The sequence below is a fragment of the Dipodomys spectabilis genome, unplaced genomic scaffold, assembly GCF_019054845.1.
Source record: "Dipodomys spectabilis isolate Male_0828 unplaced genomic scaffold, ASM1905484v1 ptg000063l, whole genome shotgun sequence".
In the NCBI taxonomy this organism is placed as follows: Eukaryota; Metazoa; Chordata; class Mammalia; order Rodentia; family Heteromyidae; genus Dipodomys; species Dipodomys spectabilis.
The window spans coordinates 2445983-2470059 of NW_024870740.1; the positions used below are offsets into that span (position 1 = coordinate 2445983).

General features: G+C 37.7%; 1 non-coding gene across 1 annotated transcript; it reads right to left on the bottom strand.

Annotated features, from left to right (window-relative positions):
• Positions 1-22639: 22639 nt before the first annotated feature.
• Trnaa-ugc lies at positions 22640-22703 on the bottom strand. The gene has a single exon. It is a non-coding gene; the product is annotated as a tRNA-Ala (tRNA).
• Between the last annotated feature and the right edge of the window lie 1374 nt (positions 22704-24077).

Consider the following 24077-nt stretch of genomic DNA (forward strand, 5'->3'; position numbering starts at 1 on the left):
CAAGACTGTCAGTAGCTTATACCTGTAATCCTCACTACTTAGGAGGCTGAGATCAGAGGACTGCAGTTCAAAGCCAGCCTGAACAGGAAAGTCCGTGAGACTTATCTCCAATAAACTGCTAAAAAATATGGAAGTGGAGCTTTGGCTCAAATGGTAGAGGGCTAGCCTTGAGCAAAAGAAGCCCATGGGTGCAAGGTAAATTAAATATGCTAGGTTTAATTAGGTGGCCGTTAGAAAGAATACTACTCACTAGTCAGGCAAGAAAAAAAGTTTACTTACCGAATTGCTGCACCCGCCGTGCATGGTGGAGAGGCCCACCTCTCAGGATTTATCTACACCAGGAACAGGAAGAGGTGTGGCCAGGTGGGGAAAGGTGTGGCCACATTGGATCCTGATATGATCTCAAGGTCTGGGACCCTCCTATGGTGGGTGGGAGGCACCTCAGAATGTGACCTAGAAGGAGGGGAGGATGACTGTTTCTAGGAGAGCCAGTACCTAGGTTACATAAATACTGGGCGGAAATTTAACCAAGAGGTAGGAAGGTGTCTGCACAGGGCCGGCATGGCCCGGGACAGATCTTAAAATGGGCGGCACCCAGGTCCTGAGTTCAAGCCCCAAAATAGGCCAAAAAAGAAAAAAAGAAAAAGAAAAGAAAATGATTTAAAAAAATGCAGATTCCTTCAGTGAATTTGCTTTCTTAGTACTTCAATACTTTTAGTTAGCATTCTTCCTGGACCTGGGTGAAGTTTAATAAACATGTATTGAGTGTGTGAATAAAAATTCTCTCCTCAGCGAAGTTCTGCTTTAAAGATATCCAAAACTTGGGCTTCTACTTATTATTAAATGCTTCCTCCTGGCCTGGGAAGTTGGCTCAGCTTGCTTCACATGCATGAGGCTCTGGGTTTGATTCCTCAGCACCACATAAGCAGCTGTGGCTCAAGTGGTAGGACACTAGCCTTGAACTGAAGTACTAAGGGACAGTGCCCAGGCCCAGAGTACAGCTCCCATGAGTGACAATAAAATAAATAAATAAATATTTACTCCTTATAATTCTGCCAGTTTCATCTATTCTGAACTGGTGTCAGACATGGGATTGGCAACACTTGTGAGCAAGCTGATGGTAGGGCAACTTGAGTTGTGTCATGTTCCCCATCAACTGAAAGTTCTATAGGAAGTGAACATACTCAAGCATTCTTTTTTTTTTTTTTTTTTTGTCTGTCATGGGGCTTGAACCCTGGGCTTGGGTGCTGTTACTGTGCTTTTCAGCTCAAGGCAAACGCTTTACCACTTGAGCCACAGAGGCACTTCTAGTTTTCTAGTGGTTTATTGAAGATAAGAGTATCACAGACTTTCCTGCCCGGGCTGGCTTTGAACCTCGATCCTCAGCTCTCAGCTTCCTGAGTAGCTAGGATCACAGGTGTGAGCTACCGGCGGTGGCTGCAAGCATTCTTATAAAAGAATCTTAAGAGAGGTGGTAGGAATTAGGAATCCACTGTAGCTATCATCTGGAGACATGCTAAAAGTAGAAGCTGAGGTATATTGTAGACATGTAACTAGGTAAGAAGTATCAGCCAATGTTAAGAAAAACTGCAAATTCACAAAAGAAATACACATTGGTCACATCATACTTAAAATACTGAATGGCTATGCCTATGATTGAGAACAGGAAAAAAGCTATGCACTATTTTTATTTCTACTCTCCTTTGTATTGTTTTCCCCTATACACTGATGTAAGGGAAATAAATAAGGAGGAACTTTGATCATCTAAACTAGTAAGCAGCCAATATTAATGCATAGTAAAATCTGGAAGCTTCATACATTGGGATATCACTCAGCTGCAACAACAACAAGAAAAACCCTGTATTGCACTCAACATCATGGATAAAATTCAAAAGCATACTAAATAGAGTCAGACACTAATGGCTAGGTACTAGGTGATTCCATTTATATGAGAATTTCCAGAGTGTATGAGAATAAGCAGATTAGTTGAAAATGCCAAAAGTATAGGAAGATATTTGGCAAGAAGGAAGCAAAAGAGAACTTTCTGAGGTGATAATAAATGCCTAATTCTTGATGACAAGAATAGTTATATGACTGCTTATACCTGTTAAACTTGTACTGTCCACTTTGAAAAGTAAACTTTGCTCAAGAAACTCAGTAAATGTGATTTAATGTAGCTGTGCCATATGACTTAATATGGATAGGTAGAATACATGATACAAAGCCTTGAATTAAATAATTCCTATGTTTATCATCCCACAGGAACTGAGCTACTTTATCAGATAATGATGTTCCTGAGCTGATAAAACTAAATAGGATGTTGGATCATACTGTATAAAAGTATTCTTGCTCTGTGTTCCTGCCCACTTGACTATGTGTTCCTGAAAGCAGGGATTTGGTTTCTTTCATTACATTACTCCCTGTGCTTAGTGTAATGTTTGGAAATCCATAGGCACAGTACAAATGCTTCTTGATTGACATGTTGATCTTCTAGTGGGAAATCAATGTTAAGCTCCTAGATCTCAATTGAAAAGTTACTCTTCTCAAAAATAATAGTAGAGTTTAACACACTTAGCTTGTTTCCAAACACTAAGGAGTGTTTGGACTGAAAAATGGTGGTGAATTGCAAGCAGAATTTTTGGTAATAAGTAGTAGTAAGAGTTTTTGGTAAGAAGTAATAGTCAATGGCAAGGGGCATTCTTAGAAATCCCAGTAATAAGAATGACTCCAGCAAATGAAGCTTTAGAGAGCATCCAAAGTCCCCAAGACTCATGTGGAAGCATGACATGGGTCAATTAAAGTTTCAACCAAATTTTAAGATGAAAAACAAATTGAAAAACAAGAGAGAAGTTTACAGTGTCTTAGAGGGGATGGCTCTTGTTTGCTAACTTGCCTGGGTAGAGAGTATCCTTTATGGAGCAAGAATATGAAATGAACATTAAATCTATATTTGTAGTTTATTCACATGTAATTATCTTTTAGCTTATATTTACTAACTCTTGTTTTTCTATTCTATAAAGTCAAAATGATGAGAACGCAAACATCAGTATTGAAACAAGTTATAGGGACTATAATCATCCTACCTCATACTGAGCCAGGTAAATTCACAAGAACAGCAAGCAATTAGTGCTTCTTTTGAGCTAGCATCCTGTTTTATTTCAGACTTGGAATAGGGATTGGATTCAGTATTCTGAGTTAGACTTCACAATAAACCATTTTCTTAACTATCTTCTTAATTTATTTGCCCAGTACCGCTTCTCATGTATATCTAGATTAAATGAAAGAGCTGCTTATAATCTAGCAGTTTCTCAATCAAATGTTATTTATCCTTTCATTTTTCCCACCGTTTCTCAAATTGTTAGTGCCCAATTATATCAAAAGTGTTTACTGTTTGCTAATTATATTTGCAACCATACACAGATCTTCACATTCCCTTCCTAGAAGCCTGTTGTCCTCCCAGGTCTGCTTCAGTGCTGGCCAGTTCTCTCTACCACATGCTCAGAAGTAGACTAAGAAATAGACTAATCTCCCAGACAATGATTTGTAAACATATCCAACATTTTACCTTCATTCCTTCTGACAATATATTTTCCTAGATTTTGTTTATTTTTGTTAACTTTTTGTTTCGGGTAGGGGGAGTAATTGCATTGAACTGCAGAGCTTCTGCACAGCAAAGGACTGAGCTAGCAAGATCAATGTAAAGTCTGTGGATTGGGAAATCTTCACTAGCCATACAACAGACAAGGGCCTCATATCTAAAATATACCTAGAACTCAAAAAATTAAATCCTCCTAAAACAAATCCTCAAAGAAACAACTGCCCAATAAATAAGTGGGCTAAAGACATAAAGAGAGACTTCTCTGAAGTGGAAATAAGAATGGCCAATAGATCCATGAAGAAATGTTCAACTTCTCTAGTCATGAATGAAATGCAAATCAAAACATTGACATTCCATCTCACTCCAGTTAGAATGGTTATAATCAAGAAATCTAATAACAACAGATGCTAGAGGGGATGTAGACAGAAGGGAACCCTACTGCATTGTTGGTGGGAGTGTAAACTTGTTCAACCACTTTGGAAAGTAGTATGGAGGTTCCTCAAAAGACTCCACGTAGAGCTCTCCTATGACCCAGCAATCCCACTTTTGGTCATTTACCTAAATTATCACAAACAAGACCATAATAAAGCTATCAGCACAACTATGTTCATTACAGCATTATTCACCATAGCTAAAAAATGGAACCAACCATTAGATGAATGGATCAAGAAAATACATACACACACACAGTAGAATTCTTTGCTTGCATCAGAAAGAATGACATCACCCCCCTTTTGCTAGGAAATGGAGTTTGTTAACATTTTTTAAAAATCTGTATGGCATGATAACTACTTAAAGCAGAATATAAGAATCTTTTCTACCCTTAAGTGATACTGTGGCACTGTCAGCAAAACTGAAGTTAGCAATTCTTTTTCTAGTTTCACCTTGGCTAATGTTGAACAGGTGGAGATAATGATTGTTATAAGCTGTCATGTAACCTCATGTAACCTATTGTTTATGGTCCAAGAGTGTTTAGCTATTAAGCCAGATTCCTTAGTAGACCAAATCTTTTGTCACTGGTGTATTCAGGCATATTTATTTTGATGTTTAAAGAATTTGTGTGTGTGTGTATGTGTGTGTGTGTGTGTGTGTGTGTGTGTGTGTGTGTGTGTGTGTGTGTGTGTGTGAAAATGGCTTAGGTTTCATCATAGAGGGTCTAATTTTTTTTTAATTTTCCATTCCTTGTAGTTAATGTTGCATGTACTAGTCCACTAGGAATAAGTACATTAGACTGACATAACTTGATGGGAGGAACTCTCCAAGGGCTTGTTTTCCAAAGAAAAGTGTACTGTTTCGAGAAATAAAAATAAACTTCTCTAGGTGTTGTGTTGTAAAGACATTAAAGTCACTCAGCAGCAAGGTTTGTGTATGGAGATGTAGTGCTTAAGTCACATTCTGCTTTAAAAGGTAGCAAATACAGATGAGTTAAAAGAAACAAAAAGTATATGTCTGTACTGGGGTTTGAAGTAGGAGGATTATCATTGTGTAAGTATGAATTTATCTTCCTTCTCTAACAGACTATTCATTCTATGGCCAGGATCCAAGTCTGTATTGTTTGTCTTTGTATTCCAATCTTGATCACTGTTCCTTGTTCATTTTAAATACTCTGTTAATGCACAGTGAAAAAGATATGAATACTCATGAACTTTAATTTTGTTCATATTAATTACCAAGTTAAAGGCTAAGGAAACAGCTAGAATCATAATAGAGCTAATCAACTTGTAACCTGCTTAAGAGTTTTCCTAATCAGTACCCACTAGGGGCTGAATGTATTTATTTTTGTGCCAGTGAAGTACAACATTAAGTAAGGAATAAGACCGGAGTGAGAATACAATATATCCTTGTAGATTTCTTTTAACCTCCCACTAGGAAACTAATAAGATGGAGGCAGGGACAGCGGTATAAGGAAAGAATAAAATATCTTCTGAATAATAGTTTTACTTAAAATATTTCCTCAATAAATGCCACTGCATTGGGGATTTCATTAAAGGGAAGAAGACTCTTTTTCTGTATTCTAACTGCAGCTTCTGCAACAGGAAAGATAATTAAGAGCTTCTTTGAACGAAGCTCAACTTTCTCAGCAGCAGCCTAATAGCTTTGATTTTCCTAAGAAGGACTTTCCTAATAACCTATAAGCTTCCCTAATCCATGACATGGGACTTTTCTCTACCAGTGAAAACAGAATAGTTCTAGAACCCAATCCTATAGTGCCTAACGTTTAGAATATCCTTTATAAAAGAGACAAGTTGGCCAAAAAGTATTTTCATTTGCTAAATATTTTCTCTCCCACTCCTTATATAGGCTCCTATTCAAATTTCTGGCAATGCACATTCAGAGTGGTGACCTGAAAAAATGAGATACATAAAGTTAGATAATGTTTAAAAAATCGGTTGGAACTAATATTTGAAGAAAGAACAGCTTTCAGATAAATGGAATAAGTTTTTAAAAGTAAAAACAGATTATCTGAAAAATTTAGGGCCTAAGCTTATGAGGCTTTCTAAACATTTGGTAGGTAAATATTATGAATACATTTGATTGTAATACTAGTGTTACTGTTAAATAACTCTATTGAATTTCCTCATGTGGAAAATGAAGCAGAGTGGTTAAGTAGTGTCTGGATACAGAAAATGAAGCATGTATGATTAACTGACACTTCACACAGATAATTCATATTAAGATGAAATTTTAGCAATAATTTATATACTGATTCAATAAAGCAAAGTACAAAACTAAATTAATTAGGTATATGCTCCAAGCTGTCATAAAATTTCCACTAATAACATCTAACTTATGAGACATGAGCGCTTTTCTCTCTGTCTCTGTCTCTGTCTCTGTCTGTCCATCTGTCTCTCTCTCTATCTCTGTCTCTGTCTCTGTCTCTCTCTCAGATCTCTCTCTCTTTTTCTAAGACTAGTATTGGGTCTTGAACTCAGGGCCTGTGAAATGTCCCTGAATTTTTGTGCTCAAGGCTAGCACTCTACCCTTGAGCCATAGCTCCATTTCCAGTTTTTTGTGTTGTTTTTGTTGTTGTTTTCCTTTTTTGTAGCTAATCATAGATAAATGTCCCATGAATTTTCCTGCCCTGGATGGCTTTGAACTTCCATCTTCAGATCTCATTCTCCTAGTAACTAATTACAGGTTTGAATGAGCTGCAAGCACACATCTGAGTGTTTGTTTTTAATTTCTGCACCTAATAATTTCTTTATATCTTCATTTTGTTTCATTACATCACTAGGGTTTTGCTATTGTTGATGATGTTGTTTGGGATCTATTTTGATGGTATAGGGGTTTGAATTCAGAGTTTCTCACTTTTTTTTTTTTTTTTTTTTTTCTGGGCCCGGTCATGGGGTCTGAACTCTGGGCCTGGGCACTGTCCCTCAGCTCTTCAGCACAAGGCGAGCGCTCTACCACTTGAGCCACAGTGCCACTTCCGGCTTTTTTCTTTTTGCTTATGTGGTGCTGAGGAATCGAACCCAGGGTCTCTGGCATGCAAGGCAAGTCCTCTACCACTGAGCCACCTTCCCAGCCCCGAGTTTCTCACTTTTTAGACAGGTGTTCTAGCACTTGAGCCAGTTCCTTTTGTTCTCACTATTTTCAAATAAGACTAGGACAGCCTACAATGCTTCCTGTGTACTTAGGTTAACAGGCATGAGTTTTTTACATGAATTATATCACTATTTTGTTAAAAAGAGTAAACTTTACCCTAACTTCATACTTTACTCAAAAGTTAACCTCAAATGGTTCACATCTCTAAACACAATAGCTAAAAATCCCATATATAGAAAATAATTCTTTAAGTAGGATGATTGAATTATAAACTAGAAAAGAAAATGATAAGTTAGACTTAAAAAAATTGTGCTTTTGCTCAATAAAGTCACAGCTTAGAAAATGAGTGAAAAGATCACAGGTTGAAGGAAACTGGCAAAAAGAAAAAAAGAAAAAAAAACAGACTTCTATCTTTTTTAAAGGCATATACAGAACACCTAAAACATACACATGACTCAATATCAAAATGGTATATGACTGATAAAATAGGCAAAAGCTATGAGGAGTTTAAAAAAGAAGATATACACGTAAGGAATAAGCACCTAAGGAAGATAGTCAACATCTTTAGGCATTATGGTAGCACAAATGAAATCTAAAAGAAAACATCATGGCATGTACTAGAAGGTCTAAAGCCAAAAAGTAGTAGTAAAATTGAGAACAAAGAATAATCTCCCATCACCTATTACTGGTAGGGTCTCAAAATAACACTATCACTTTGGAAAATCATTAGTCAGTTCCTCAAAGACTTACATGCACATATGTCCATATGAACATTTATTCAATAACTGGATATAGTGGGGCATACTTATACTCTCAGCTGTTAGGAGGCATAGGTAGAATGGCAGTTCAAATCCACCAGGGAAAAAGAACTAGACCATACCTGAAAAAAATATACACTTTTATATACTATATACATAATATATGCATATTTATAATATATACATATATTTTATTTATATACAGCACATATAAATATACATATATAATTTATAAATATATGCATATACTTTCTGGATAGCTGAAGGTATATATATTATACAGATGGATATATATTTCATGAGGTCATTATTTATGTTAGGCAAATAATTGAGACAACATGTCTATCAACTGGTCTATGAGTAAATCTTAACCTATTTGTACAATAAGACAGTAGTTAGTACTAAAAGGGAAGGAGCTACTGATAAATATAATAATACAGATAAATTTCAGAACTACATAATACAGAGTAAGGCATTAAATACAAAGAATAATACATTCTATTTAAATAAAATTCTAGAAAATTCAAACTGACATTAAAATATTTAAAATAATAGATTTGTAGAGATTGTAACTGAAAGATGACATGAAGAATCTTTTGAAAACAATAAAGTTATTCCAAATTATCATTTCAGGGGTGTTTCGGTTACTGTGCTTATTTACCAAACTCTTCAAAATGATGACTGAGGCTTGTGAGATTTGATTTATGCAAACTATATACTATTTATATCTTAAAACTATGAAATAACTGTTTTGGCTTTTTAAACATATTTTTATTTTCTTTAAGTAGCTGTACAAAGAAGTTGCCATACAACAAAGCAGTTTGTAAATACAGTATGTCTTGATCAATGTCACTCTTTTCAACATTCTCACCCACTCCTCCCAACCTACTCTTTTCCTCACTTTTTAAACTTTTTGGAAGTGGTGCTGTAGCTCAAGGGGTAGAGCGCTTGCCTTGAGCTGAAGAGCTGAGGGACAGCGCCCAAGCCCAGAGTTCAAGCCCCATGACCAACAAAAAAAAAAAAAAAAAAAAAAAAGGAAGTTAAACTTTTTTTAGGATATGTATAGAATTGTGTTTTCCATTTAATAAAGCAGTATATATTATATATATATATATATATATATATATATATATACAGTGCATCTTGATCTGTGTCACCTCTTTTACATTTTACATTTTCATCTCCTTCCCTTTAACCCATCTTTTCCCTTATTTTTCTTAATTTTGTGGTATATACAATGAATTCTTGACAGTATCTTCCCCACTCCTCTCCTTAATTCTCCCCTTGACTGCATCTATAGTCATACAAGTATCCATTTCCTGGTCCTTATTTTGCTGGGCTTTGACTTAGTCTTTTTAAAGAATTATGAGCTCTCTATAGTGTCTATTATACTTCAGTTAATTCATTTACAGCCACTTTCATACCCCCAGTGTGTTTAGTTATAGATTTATAGGCACATTTTAGCTACCATAAATGAGGGGAACCATGAAACCTTTGTTTCTCTGGGTCTGGCATACTTCCCTTAATATTATTTTTTTCCAAGTCTTTCCACTTCCTTATGAATGGTACAATATCCTTCTTTCTGATGGATGAATAAAATTCTATTGCATATATATACCACATTTTGTTGATCCATTTGGCCATTGAGGGGAATCTGGGCTAATTCCCTATCTTGGCCATGGTAAATAGTGCTGCAATGAACATCATTGTGCTGGTGGCCTTTGTGCTCTTGGATAAATACCTAGGAGTAGAATTTCAAGAGCATAGGGTAGTTCTATATTTAGTTTTTTGGAGGAACTTTCATAACTCTTTCCAGAGTGGTTGAATAAATTTGTATTCCCACCAACAGTGTAGTAGATTTTACTTTTGGCCAAGTCCTCTTCAATATTTGTTACTGTTAGTTTTCTTGGTGATGGCCATTCTAACTGGGGTGAGGTAGAATTTCTCTTTTGATTTGTATTTCCTTTATGACCAGAGATGTTAAATGTTTCTTTATGTTTCTATTTTGCTTCTTTATCTAAGAAGTCTCTCTTTAAGTCATTAGCCTAAGTATATTTTGTATATTAAGCCCTTGTCTGATGCATAGCTAGTAAAAATCTCCCATTCTGTGGGCTTTCTAGTTAGCTTGTTAGCTATGTCCTTTGCCCTGCAGAAACTGTTAAGTCAGATGCAATCCCATTTTTATGTTAATTATGATGATAGATAAATGGAAATCAAAGTTTACAAGAGACAGAGGATAGGTATATAGATGGATTCATGAGTAGATAAATGGCTAGTTGGGCATTTGGATAGAAGAGGAGATGGATGGCTTGATTGATAAAGCATTTTATTTTTTTCCATAGGAAAAAAATAGCTTCTTCCTGAGTATGTTTTATTTTTTGTATTATTTTTTATAGTTTTTATTTTAAACTATATTTTATCTAATCAGAAATTGCATTTCAAAAGAAGGAAACTATCTTCCTGGTCCTCAAGGAACTTACAATGATTATTGTAAGTGTATAAGAAACCTATTGTATTCATTACATGACCAAATTAATGAAATTTCATGTTTGTTCTAATAGCTTTGTAGGCAAATAGTTGAATTCCTTGTGGTTTTCATTTCTGTTCAGGTAAATCACATAATTTGAATTTTTTAATAGCTAATTTTCTTTTAGTATGATAAAATCTAATTTGATTTTATTTTCTAATTACATGACTGGATATTTCCAAAAGAAGTTAAATACTTTTAAATGGCAATGAATTTTGTACTCTTGCTTTATTTGTAACTAAAAGGCATCATGTGTTATTTCAACATTAAACATGAAGATAGTTTTTTTTTTAAAATAACTGTTTATATTAAGCTAAGAAACTATTGTTTTCATTTGTTTTTTGTTTGTTTGTTTGTTTGTTTTCTGGTCCCCCCCAGCAATCCCTGAGCTCCTTTTGCTCAAGATAAGTGCTCTGTCGCTTGAGCCACAGTTAGGTGTCCAGTTTTTTCTAGGACTAATTAGAGATAAAAGTCTCTAGGTCTTTCCACCCTAAGCTGGCTTCCAACTGTGATCCTCACATTTCAGCCTCCAGAGTAGATAAGATTGCAGGCATGAGTCACTGACACCCAGCAAGTTAACTATTTTTTCATTAACATTTATTCTTTATATAAATACGTATTAAATTTATCAACTTCCTTTCAACCATTCAATCATCTATAAAAGTTGACTGATTTTATTCCTGCGATCTAGTAGGAAAATTAATTAAACTGATTCCTAAGAGTAACTCATAGCTACACTCTTTTCATATAATTCATACGCCTACAAATATATTAAGTAGGTATATTAAGTAGGTTGGTTGCATTAGGTATCCGATGAAGAGAACATTCCACACTATTCAGGCAGGAAAAGAAGTTTATTTACTGAACTGCTGCCTCTGCTGTGCATAGTGGAGAGGCATGGCCACAAAGGGGTGACCCACCCCTGGGCCAAGACTTATCTAGGCCAGGGACAGGAAGAGGAAGAGGTGTGGCCGGTGGGGGAAAAGTGTGGCCACACTGGGTCCCGATGTGATCTTAAGGCCTGGGACCCTCCAATGTCACTTGGTAGGTGTGACCAGAGGTGGCCAGGATGTGACCTAGAAGGAGGAGGAGGAGGTGACTGCTTCCAGGTGTGCCAGTTACCTAGGTAACAGATACAGAGCAGAAACTTAGCCAAGAGGCAGGGAGGTGTCCCTGTGCAGACCTTACAGTAGGGTATTATTTTTTTTCTGAATTTACCTCTATCTTTAGAACTAAATCATGTCATTATTATCGTTTATCAGGTTTAATAAACAGAAATTTCACTGATATGTTTCTTATTTAATTGGAAAATTATCCATTTCACTTAATGGAGTTGTGTAAAGAATAAAAATAAAGTTGCATAAAATATTTGAATGTGAAACGAAAGTTTTCAAATATTGTTGGCAGGAGAAGTCAGTCATAACACTACAGTAGGAATCTGTGACAAGCACATGACATATTAAGAATTTTACTTGGTAGGTAGCAAGAAACTAATGATTTGGAGAAGCAAAGGCTATCTGATCTGTTGAAGATAAGAGTGGATTAGACGTTAGCAAAATGAGCTCCCTTTCCATAGCTTAGTACACTCCTTCCTCTCTCCACAGCCTAGCATGCTGCCTTCCTAGGCAACACTAGGCCCATTTAGTAAAGACAGTAAATAATTAACTTCCAACCCCCTTTACCTTGGGATGGCACTTCTCTGGGGCAGCTACCATCATGTAAGGCAACAAGAGCCCCTTAGAATGACCTTCAGGTCTGGGCAGTTTCAGGACCCCTTATCTACTATTTGGACAGCAGTTATAAATCCTAGTCTGCCATGATGAAGCCCCTGACCCACACGTCCACACCAGGGTCTCTGCCTTCTAGCCCCTCCTTTTATAGGTCACCTCAGACAATAGCCAGCGCTCCTTCTCACTTCTCCCTTGTGAGAAAGGGTCTTGCCGGCCCCTTTCTGGCAGTAAACCTTTCTTTGTTCTAACACTAGAGCACAGAGATTAGAAAGAGATAGACTACTTCAGGAAAGGGGATGATTATGCTTGCTAGGGCAGAGTTGAGTTGAGACCAAAAAAAAATGAAGTAAATTCATTTCAGGGAATAAAGCAGCAGTATTTGGTAGATATTTGAATAAATGGGAAGACAAAGTAATGTTTCTGACTATGAGTGACTAACCAACCTTATATGACTAGGTAGATGGGACATGTGTTTTTATAAAACCACACAAAGGGCAGAACAAACAGTGTGAAATTGATTAGAGGCATCATGATAAGCTGGTTGGAATTACAGGGGAGCCCTTCCCCAGGTTGCACGCTTCAGCACTGGTCTATCCCTATTTTCCATTGACATAAGAAAGCCATAGGTGTAGTGGATAGGCCATGGAGTCCTCTACCAATTACAAGGTCAGCCTGGGACTCTAAATTAATGACCCAGCGTTAGGTTTTTAAAAAGAGGTTGCCGAGTAAGAACTGCACCACGCACGTGGTATTCAGGTAAGGGGTAGGTTTATTCAGTAGACCTGCTGGGACCAGGCAAGGTTGGCACTCCACGTGGCTGAGAAAGGCCTGGCAATGAGAGAGAGCTGGGAAAGAGAGGAAAGAGCTAGAAAAGAGCAGAGAGAGGGGTAAGAACAGTAGCACTCACGTGGTATTCAGGTAAGGGGTAGGTTTATTCAGTAGACCTGCTGGGACCAGGCAAGGTTGGCACTCCACGTGGCTGAGAAAGGCCTGGCAATGAGAGAGAGCTGGTAAAGAGAGGAAAGAGCTAGAAAAGAGCAGAGAGAGGGGTAAGAACAGTAGCACTCACGTGGTATTCAGGTAAGGGGTAGGTTTATCCAGTAGACCTGCTGGGACCAGGCAAGGTTGGCACTCCACGTGGCTGGGAAAGAGAGAGGAAAGAGCTAGAGCAGAGAGAGAGCAGAGAGAGCTAGAAAAGAAGAGCAAGAGCAAGAGAGCTAGAAAAGCAAGAGCAAGAGCTAGAAAAGAAGAGCCAGAGCAAGAGAGCTAGAAAAGCAAGAGCAAGAGCTAGAAAAGAAGAGCAAGAGCAAGAGAGCGTCTGGGCCTGGTGTAGGGTATGGGCGGGGAAAGGTGTGGCCACATCAAATTCAGATGTGACCTCAGCGGATGCAGATGTGACCTCTTCCAGGTGTCCCAGTTGCCTAGGTAACGCAGGTACTGAGTGGAGACTTTGCTGCGAGGAGGGTGGAGTCTGCTAGCCATCCAGGAGCGGACCTTACATTCCAGCCTTTTAATAATCATGAAATAGGGCGCGGATTCTCTTAAATTAACCAGAGCCGGGAGGTCAGTGGAAGTAAGAAGCTTACCCAGCCAATGTATACCTGTCTACCTATTAACTGAACAGGAATTTATATTCTTGCCTTTGTCACCTGACTTCTCTACCTAGTTGCCAGATGTCAGAAGTAACTAGGGACATTTCTAACAACATTTTCAGCTCAAGTCCTTCCTCTTGCCATTTATTTGCTGTTTAGTATTTTTTTCCAGCCCCTCAATGCTCATGAGACTTCTCCATACTTCACCTAAGGACTCACGCCACCAAGGGATAGCTGCTGCTCACTGCCTTCTCTGGGAGGGGACCAAATTCCAGCCTTTTACCCCTATTGTCGACGCCCCTTGTCAGCAGGAAGTAGCCAGAGAGAATCCGTGCCCTATTTCATGATTATTAAAAGGCTGGAATGTAAGGTCCGCTCCTGGATGGCTAGCAGACTCCACCCTCCTCGCAGCAAAGTCTCCACCCATTACCTGCGTTACCTAGGCAACTGGGACACCTGGAAGAGGTCACATCTGCATCTGCTGAGGTCACATCTGAATTTGATGTGGCCAAACCTTTCCCCGCCCATACCCTAGATAAGGGCTAGCCCAGCCCAGACTCTCTTTCTCTCTCTGTTCTTTTCTAGCTCTCTTGCTCTTGCTCTTCTTTTCTAGCTCTCTCTGCTCTCTCTCTGCTCTAGCTCTTTCCTCTCTCTTTCCCAGCCACGTGGAGTGCCAACCTTGCCTGGTCCCAGCAGGTCTTCTGAATACCTGAATACCACGTGAGTGCTACTGTTCTTACCCCTCTCTCTGCTCTTTTCTAGCTCTTTCCTCTCTTTACCAGCTCTCTCTCATTGCCAGGCCTTTCAAAACCACGTGGAGTGCCAACCTTGCCTGGTCCCAGCAGGTCTATTGAATAAACCTACCCCTTACCTGAATACCACGTGAGTGCTGCAGTTCTTACTCAGTTACCTCTTTTTAAAAACCTAACACCCAGAACGTTTCCAAGACAGATACAAGCCTCTTTCTGTAGGCGAAAGAGGTGACCAACAGCAGCTGTCTACAGGGATGAATGGCGCCTACACCCGAGGCACAGAAATCACATGTCTAAACATGGGATCCTACATGGTGTTGGAGAAAGGAAGCAAGTGAAGTCAAAAAGGGGGGGGGGGTACGAACCAATGGTGATTCTCTCTCTGTGTTCTATTTGGGTGAGAAATTCTCAGAATTTAATCGTTTGTTAGCTTCATTCATTATTTAAAACTATTTGGAAATGGTATGCCACTTTCTGTTTGCATTCATCAGCCAAGATCTGTGAAGTTTGAGAGAAGGCTTGTTTAAAGATTTGACAAGGGGATGTAGAGGTCAGGACTACAGATAGGGCTTGATAGCAATCAGTGTGAGGGTGGTTGCTGACATCACAGCTGTGGAGGGAGTCTTTCATGTACTAAGCACAGGCCCAGAAGAAGTGAGGGAGGATTGGATATGAGACAATCATTAGAAAGCACTAAGCCAATGGGTTTTCAATGGAAGAGTCTAAAACATAGTCTGCTGCTCAGAAACTGTGAACACTATCATGGATGTCAAAGGAGAGAGTTCAAAAATAGCAAGGATAGAAGGATCATTAATAGCAACATTTAAAGGAGATGTCAAGCTCCATGACCACAGAGAAGTGACCAATAGATTCTAAATGACCTTTCAAAAGATCTTCGCAATGATATTTTATAGCAGTATTAAGATCTTAAAGTAATCCCTAAAAGAAATGATATACACATAGTGGAGTTTGCAAGGTTGTTAGTAAAGACCCATGGGTGGTATATGAAAATACTAAAATAAAATAAAATAATTACTTTAGGAATAAAAAAATAATTTAATTAGTGAGAAAAGGCTGATATATATGAGTCATCAAATCATTTAGGGCTTAATCTCTGTTTCCCCTCCCCGCCCAAGTATCTGGGGATTAGAGGCATGAAACAATGCACAAGTCCCTAAAACTTTTGTATAAACCCAAAACTACTTTTTCCTGTATAAAAATTACCCCCAATCTGTTACATTTGTACATTTTGAAAAAAAAATTCTTAAAAAATAACAAAACTGGAGTTTTCATTTTCACAGGCACTGACAGAATAAAAATTGATTTAAGTCTCAGTTTCTGACCGGCTATTTAAGTTTAGAAATGACTCAATCAGTCCTTGGGTGTGGAAGTTTTAAAATCTGCTCAAGAGATTGGGGGAGGGGAACCAAACAACAAGAAAATCACCAACAAATAAAGACAACAACCACAGTGAAAACAAACACAGACAACAAAAGCCATCTGCACCTGCTGTGATTTCATAGCAAAGATGACTTCCAGTCCATCTTGTTTCCATTCTTGCCCTACAAATCCAATGGCCTGAGAAAATTATTCCTGACAGAGGGACGAAAGCAAAAGAGAGCTTGCCTGAATTTGGCTGATGTGAAGAAGCGATCATTACCAGAATTTTCTTTTGGCAAAAATAGATCTTTCAATTTACATAAAAGTGACTGTGTGTTTCCTTTTACATGCAGACTTTTGATTTACATTCTTTCACATTGACTCATTTCTTCCTGGTGTGTTAAAAATCACTCTTCAGATTCTAGAATGACTGAGTTCTTTTTGGCTTTTCTTCAGGACAGGCTTCTTCCTGAGCACACTCTGTAATCAAAGACTGCCTCAGTCCCAAGACTGGCTTAAAAAATGGGCTTGCAGAAGTTAGATCTAAAACACAAATGACACAGGATTCTAGATGCTCACATACAGTGAGACCAAAAGAGGGTAGTCTTAGGAGAGAGTCACAAAGGTGCAATGCCTAAGAGCCTCTTCAAATTTCTATAAAATTATATATATATATATATATATATAAAATGCTGAAATGAACTCCTAAGATACAGAAACAAAAGATATTTATTTTTCTTTTTCTGATTATTTTGTATTCGTTACCTTATAAACTGTGTATTCACATGCATATTTGGGAGGGTGGGAAGCACAGAACTTGAGGAAAAAAGGTGAAGCAGTATACCAGTGGAGTCTACTGGACATTGATAAAAGTGAACTATACAACTTGTGGGTGGAGATGGGAGGGAGGAAATGGGAAAGAATGAGGGAATAGATGACACTGTATTGTACTCATTACCTGATTCATGTAAATGTAACACCTCTGTACATCACCTCTATAATAATAATTTTTTTTTTTAAAGGGCTTGTGCTGAGTGATCTCCATGGACTTATTCTCTTGCCATAAAGTAAATTCAAACTTACTTCTGGTACAAGTCTTGGAATAGTATTTAAGTATCTAAAACATTTTAAGATAATATTCTATTGGGTAAAGAAATAAAATGCAATAAAAATGAAGCATTTAGGTAGGACAATGTCATTTGGAGGAGGCATAGGCAATACTGACCATTGAACTCAAGAGCTCAAGCTTGCTAGGATAAGGTGCTATACCACATACAGCCCTTTGGGGCACAGCTTATTTTGCAGGTAGGGTTTCACATTTTTATGCATGGGCCAACCTGGGTTACTATCCTCCTACTTAGGCTGCCCTTCCTCTTTGGGGATATGACTACACTCTGCCATTTTGCTTTCCCCTGCGCTGAGTAATTAGTTGAGATGGAGTTTTTTTTTTTTTTTTTTTGCATCCGGTCGTGGGGCCTGAACTCTGGGCCTGGGTGCTGTCCCTCAGCTCTTCAGCTCAAGGCTAGCGCTCCACCACTTGAGCCACAGCACCACTTCCAGCTTTTTTCTTTTTGCTTATGTGGTGCTGAGGAACCGAACCCAGGGCCTCAGGCATGCAAGGCAAGCGCTCTACCACTGAGCCAACTTCCCAGCCCTTGAGATGGAGTTTTGCAAAGTTCTTTTTGCCTCAATTCATAATCCCCATTCTCTGCCTCCTAAATTCCATAGGCTTGAGTTAGTACATTGGGTTTGAAAAAATGTTGATTTTTTTTTTTTTAAGAATGAGGACAATTTGAAGAAGACCTTAGATTTAAAACACTAAGAGTCTTGTTTTTTTGTTATTGTTGCTATTTTCCAAATGTGTAAAAGTAGAACTGACAACACCCACAAGGAATTTATTGTAAAGAGTAAAATGAAGTACTTTTTCAATACATTGGACAACTTTGTTATCATTAAAGGTGGGAATTATATCTTCTTACTTTTTTTAGGCTAGCTACAGCAGCTATCCAGTACACATACAAAAGATACATATTGAATGACTGAATAAGAGCAGTGTATATAATCCAGAATATTAGATAATTGGAGCGAATGTGTTCCTGTTGTAGGAAATCTACATGTGGCCAGGGAATAAAACTTACATGATTCATGGTTATTCAATATTTGCAATAACATTGTATTCTGTGGGAACACATAGGTTGAGATGAAAGTGATCTAAAACCTTGCTGGACAATTAAGGGACAACTGGTTTAAGATTAAATAACAATTAAGTAGAAGTCAATAATAACAATAGTCCTTCTATGTTCACCCCCCCCCCTTCCTAACAGAATCAATGAAATCAAGCTGATACGTGCATAATATTCTATACATTAAGGGCTTTCTTGTTGGTTTTTTCAAATATGGTGAGGTATCTGAGTATTTTAGCATTTTTGGAAATTTTGATTCTATCTCTACCAAATCTCCCATGTCAAAGTACAGCAACAAACTTAAAGTCAGAATTCAGCAAAGATTAATTAAAATGATGGTTTCCATTTGTAATGCCTAATTCTCATAGTTTTACAACAAAGTACTAAGTTATTTAAAACACTGTTGAGAAAATTTTTTTTTTTTTTTGGGTCCAGTCTTGGGGCTTGAACTCTGGGCCTGAGTGCTGTCCCTCAGCTCTTCAGCTCAAGGCTAGCGCTCTACCACTTGAGCCACAGCACCACTTCCGGCTTTTTTCTTTTTGCTTATGTGGTGCTGAGGAATCGAACCCAGGGCCTCAGGCATGCAAGGCAAGCACTCTACCACTGAGCTCCCTTCCCAGCCTGAGAGAAAATATTTTTGAAACAAAACTTGGAGCTCTCATAAAATAATGGTAACAACACAAAAAATCAGCTGTAGCATCACCAATAACAGACATTTTTTGAAAAAGAAAATTCTGAGTTCTCATTAATACAATTTTTAATGTACTTCCTAGAGCAAATCTGGCTTGCTGTGGTTGCATTCAAGAAGAAAGCCTCAGAGATATTTCAAAGCCATATGAATTGAAGATGGTTAAAATAAAAACAATACTTGTTTTAAATAGCATATTTTAACTTTCTGCTACCATAGCTCCTTTGAGGTTTAGGATAACATCATGTTTTAGTGAATCAGTTGCATAAGGGAATGAATAAGAATCACTCTTATTTATGTTAAAGCTGTATACATAGCTGAAAATTGTCTAAATCACTAAACTATCCATGGCTATAAAGGAGCATACTCTTTTTTGCTACCCAATGTTTTTGGTAGTACTTTACGAAATTTATACCTTAGCCAGGTGCCTATGGCTCATTCCTGTAATCCTACCTACTTAGAAAGCTGAGATCTGAGGCTCAAAGTTCAAACCCAGCCTAGGTAGGAACATTAGAGAGCTACTTATCTCCAATTAGGTACCTGAAAAAAAACAAAACAAAAACAAAAACAAAGAACAAAAACCGGGAAGTAGAGGAGCGTAGCTTAAGTGGTAGAATGCTACCTTTAAGCACAAAAACTCAGACATTGTACTCAAACCCCAAGCTCAAGCCTCAGGACCAGCCCCCACTCCTCCAAAAATAGAGAGAAAATTTACATATTATATTACTTGTGAGTTTATTACATAGGTGAGACTGAAAATAAAGACTGTGATGGCAGCTATTTTTAATTCCTAATCATATTAGCTCAATGGATTTCAGCAATTTAACAAAGAATTAGCTCATGATTTTATGGTAGTTAACATGACTAAGAGAACCAGATTATGTTTTTAATATAAAACAGAGCAAACAGGCTTTTATTTAATTAAAATGATTCATTACTTGTGTCATACCAACACTAAAGAAAGTAATTATTAAATAATTAAACAGTCATCCACTATGACAGAATATTAGGTCAAAAATGTAGATGCAGTGTTAAAGATTAGGGACAAGGAAAGCCAAGGAAAAATAGGTAAGAGAGGTGCTAGAGTATAATAGTAGGTGAGGAATAGAAATGACTTAGTGGCTACGGTTCTGAAATGTTCAAAGTTCGGCAAGATAGCGAAAAACAAGGTAGGGTTAACAATGTAATATAAAAAAGCCATGCTTTGGATTTTAACATAAGTTGTTCAAATATCAGTCTATCTAATTATAGCATGACCTTGCAGTTCTATTAGAGCTCTTTTCATTTGCAAAATAGTGATGATAATTCCTGCCTCTCAGAATAAATGTAAATAATAAGGTAGGCAACATGCATAAGCAACATAACACAATGCTTAATAAATGTGATTTTACGTCACCTTGTTATAGCATTCTACCTTTATTTTGTTTGTACTCATCATTAAGCATTGTGCGTGGACTCATACTTACTCCCTAAGCACTCATATTTTTAGTAAAAGACTTATCTTATAAATAGTAGTGACTATTGGGTATGGTGTAGTCAGTGAAAGTTGGGAGCAATAAAATCAGTTTAGACAGGTAAGAAGGGCCTGCAAAGGAAGGGAGATACTTAGAGGACATTATTGGTAGAACAAGTAAATAACTGTCTAAATCTTCTCAGGCTGCCATAACAAAATACCACAAACTGGTATCATAAAAATAGGATTTATTTATCACAATTAGTGTATCTGCATGGTTAGGTTCCAGTGAAGAATCTCTTCCTGGCCCACAAATGACCATTTTTTTCACTATGTCCTTAACATGACGTGGTAAAAATGATCTCTTCTTATAATGCCACTGATGCTGCAGATTAGCATTCTACCGTTATAGATTAATTTAATGTTATTTATCTCCTAAAATCTCTATTTCCAATCACAGTCATGTTTCAGGTTTGAGTTTCAACATATGAATTTCAAAGGCAACTTCAGTCCACAGAAGTAACTAGTAGAGGTGAGTACCAAGGTTTTAAAGACTGAGGGACAATAGATGCAGAATTCATCAAGAGTATTTGTTAGCCAGTTGTTTTAAATTAAATAATCATTGCTACAATATACTTGAGGGAAAAAAATACCCTAAAAGGAAAGATTGCTTTTGGCTCAGGTTTTCAGAGGTCTCCATCTATAGTCAGCTGGATAATTGCTATGCCCTGTAGTGAGCTAGAATAGAATATCAGGGTGGCCTGGAATATGTGGTAAAGGAGGTTGCTCACCTCTTGGTGGCCTCAGAGTAGAAACCAAGACACAAAAAGGGGCCAGGACAAGATACGTCCTACAAGAGAATGCCTCTAGTTGACTATTTCCTCCAGCCACACTCTATTTCACTGGTGCTATCAAATTATTATTTCAATTATTGGATAAGTCCATTGATCAAATTAGAGCCAATTATCAATGGCTAGATCCATCAGCTGAGGACCAAGACACAACAGCCTTTTGTGGGGAAAGACTTGCACTTAACTCGTAAACTATAATAGATTCTATGCAAAATGAATCAGAAACTCGGATATGCTGTCCAATTCATGAGAAATTCTTCACCAGAATTGAAACTATTCACAATAGACTAACATTTTTTTCACAAATTAAGGAAATTTTACTTTTAAAAAAATTAGGGCAAAAGATAGTCTAACTGTAACTACCTGAAGCCTTTTGTTTTAGTGGAGGTAAGGAATTGGAAATACATGGCTGGAGAAATAAATGATGATGAGATAGAAAAACTGGTAAACTGCCATTCTATGCATCTTTTCTTTCTTTTATAAAAAAAATAAGGCAGTATACATTTGCAGACTTTGGAAACACATTTGCACTTATGATAAAAAAAAATCAGCTACTAAGAATACATAAATAATCTACAGAATCTCCTCAATGCGCAGCTCAGGGTTGATTAGGTATAAATATAGGGCTGTGGTGCAATTTTGCGTATACTCATCATTAAGCATTGTGTGTGGACTCATACTCTCTAGGCACTCATATTTTTAGTAAAAGGCTCAATATATAAATATATAAATAAATAGTAGTGACTATTGGGTATGGTGTAGTCAGTGAAAGTGGGGGCAATAAAATTGGTTTAGACCAGTAAGTGTGCACAAGAGGAATGTATTGTGCAGCCCTTTAAAAGTTTTTGTTTTTGTTTTTTTACAGTCTGATTGGGTGCAACACAACTGCATACCAGCCATGAGATACCGTCAGCAATGACAAGCCACTTCTGGATTTGGCCCGTAAGAATATCTTACATCCAGCCGGGCGCTGGTGGCTCACGCCTGTAATCCTAGCTACTCAGGAGGCTGAGATCTGAGGATTGCGGTTCAAAGCCAGCCCGGCAGGAGAGACCGTGAGACTCCGATCTCCAATAAACCACCAGAAAACCGGAAGTGGCGCTGTAGCTCAAGTGGTAGAGCGCTCGCCTTGAGCTGAAGAGCTGAGGGACAGCGCCCAGGCCCAGAGTTCAAGCCCCACGACCGACCAAAAAAAAGAATATCTTACATCCCCCTCAAGCTCTTTCGTGACTGTGTCAGGGGACTCCATGACATAGAGCCCATGAGTTGCAGATTGGAGCAGTTGTAATACAGCTCATCTAAACTGTTAGTGGATTTTGGAAATCAAACATAGGTTTATTTATCCTAACACATTATCCAGAGAAAGTTCATTTTCTCTTTTGCCTTTTATTTTTAATTTGTTTTCAAAACTTCTGCTTCATGCTGACTAAATTGATTTTTTTTTTTGGTTGGGGGAGGGGGGTCCGGTCGTGGGGCCTGAACTCTGGGCCTGGGCACTGTCCTTCAGCTCTTCAGCTCAAGGCTAGCACTCTACCACTTGAGCCACAGCGCCATTTCTGGCTTTTTTTCTTTTTGCTTATGTGGTGCTGGGAATCGAACCCAGGGCCTCATGCATGCAAGGCAAGCGCTCTACCACTGAGCCACCTTCCCAGCCCCTAAATTGATTTTTTTATATTGTGAAAATACCATACAGAGAACTTACAATTACATGGGCAAGATAATGAGTACATTTCTTATCAAGCATTGTTGCCTCCTCCTTTGTTTCCCCTTCCTAACCCTTCCCACCCCCCCTCCCAAAGTTGTAAAGTTTGTTTTTTGACAGAATGTCTTGTACATCTCATTGCTGCAAAGGATCCACCTGTATCCCTATTTAAACAATTTTTTTTCCTTTCCACTCCCCAAACTATACCAACATCAAATACAGTGAAAACAGGGGTTATACTGTGGGGAAGGGACATACAAAGCAACAAAGAAATCATCTTATAAATATGTTAGAAACAATCGCATGAAAGAAAAAAACATTTTAATACTTGTCTTGGGGTTCATTTCACCTAACATGAACTTACTAAATTGATTTAATTAACAATGATGAGCTATAATCTGTAGTTCAAAAAAACAGCTTTTTAAAGAATACCAGAGTTTAGAGAGATGCTATGATGCTTGCCACTAAAACAGATGGACTGAATTAGATTTGTAGAGACTTTGGGACAGTAGTTCAGACTAATCACAATTAGATGGTTCCATTGTCTTCTTAGGTAGCTAAAATGTGACCTCAGTCTCCTCATCGATCAGTTACTATGGGAACTGACTTTAGAGACCTGACTTTTTCAAAATGAGGCAAATAGTATTAATACAACATAAATATTTATGATTTACTCCATAGAAAGGACAAAGCAAATGAAATGCCGATTTTAAAATGATTTTGTTTCTTTTCTTCTTGGGCTGGAATGCCTCAGTCTTATTTTCCATTTTCACTCACTGTCTTCTTATAGCTCAGGTTCCCAACCTGTCTCTTTATATCTGACTTTGTGGAATATCTGCATGTGGACCACAACCTGTCCAATTGCCCAGGTGTTCTTCTGCCTTGTGGTTTCAATCCTCTGGGAAAAACTCACTGGTAGTTAGAGACTGAAATTTAAACTAACTAAAATACTCAAAACTTTCTTTAGAAGAGGTTGATTATTCATTTATTTTTTAAGTGACATGTTTGTTGCTCAATGAAAGGAGTAATGAAACCGAGAGAAACAGTTGATCTCTCTCCTCTGTGAAAAATGTAGGAATTCTGGAGATTCCGGGATATCTAAGCTTCAGATCTGTCTCAGCTCAGCATTCCATCTCTCACTTTCAAATTCTTTTAGACTCTTGGGAGACTTTTTTACCTACTCTATCTATACTTGAACTGTCAAGAGAGCTTGATGACAAGGAACCAGGCATGCTTTCTGATGATAAGACCCTTTATTTGAAAATTTCCTTCATTAAAACATCTTGATCTTTTAGCATAACATAGCAGGAGCAAATT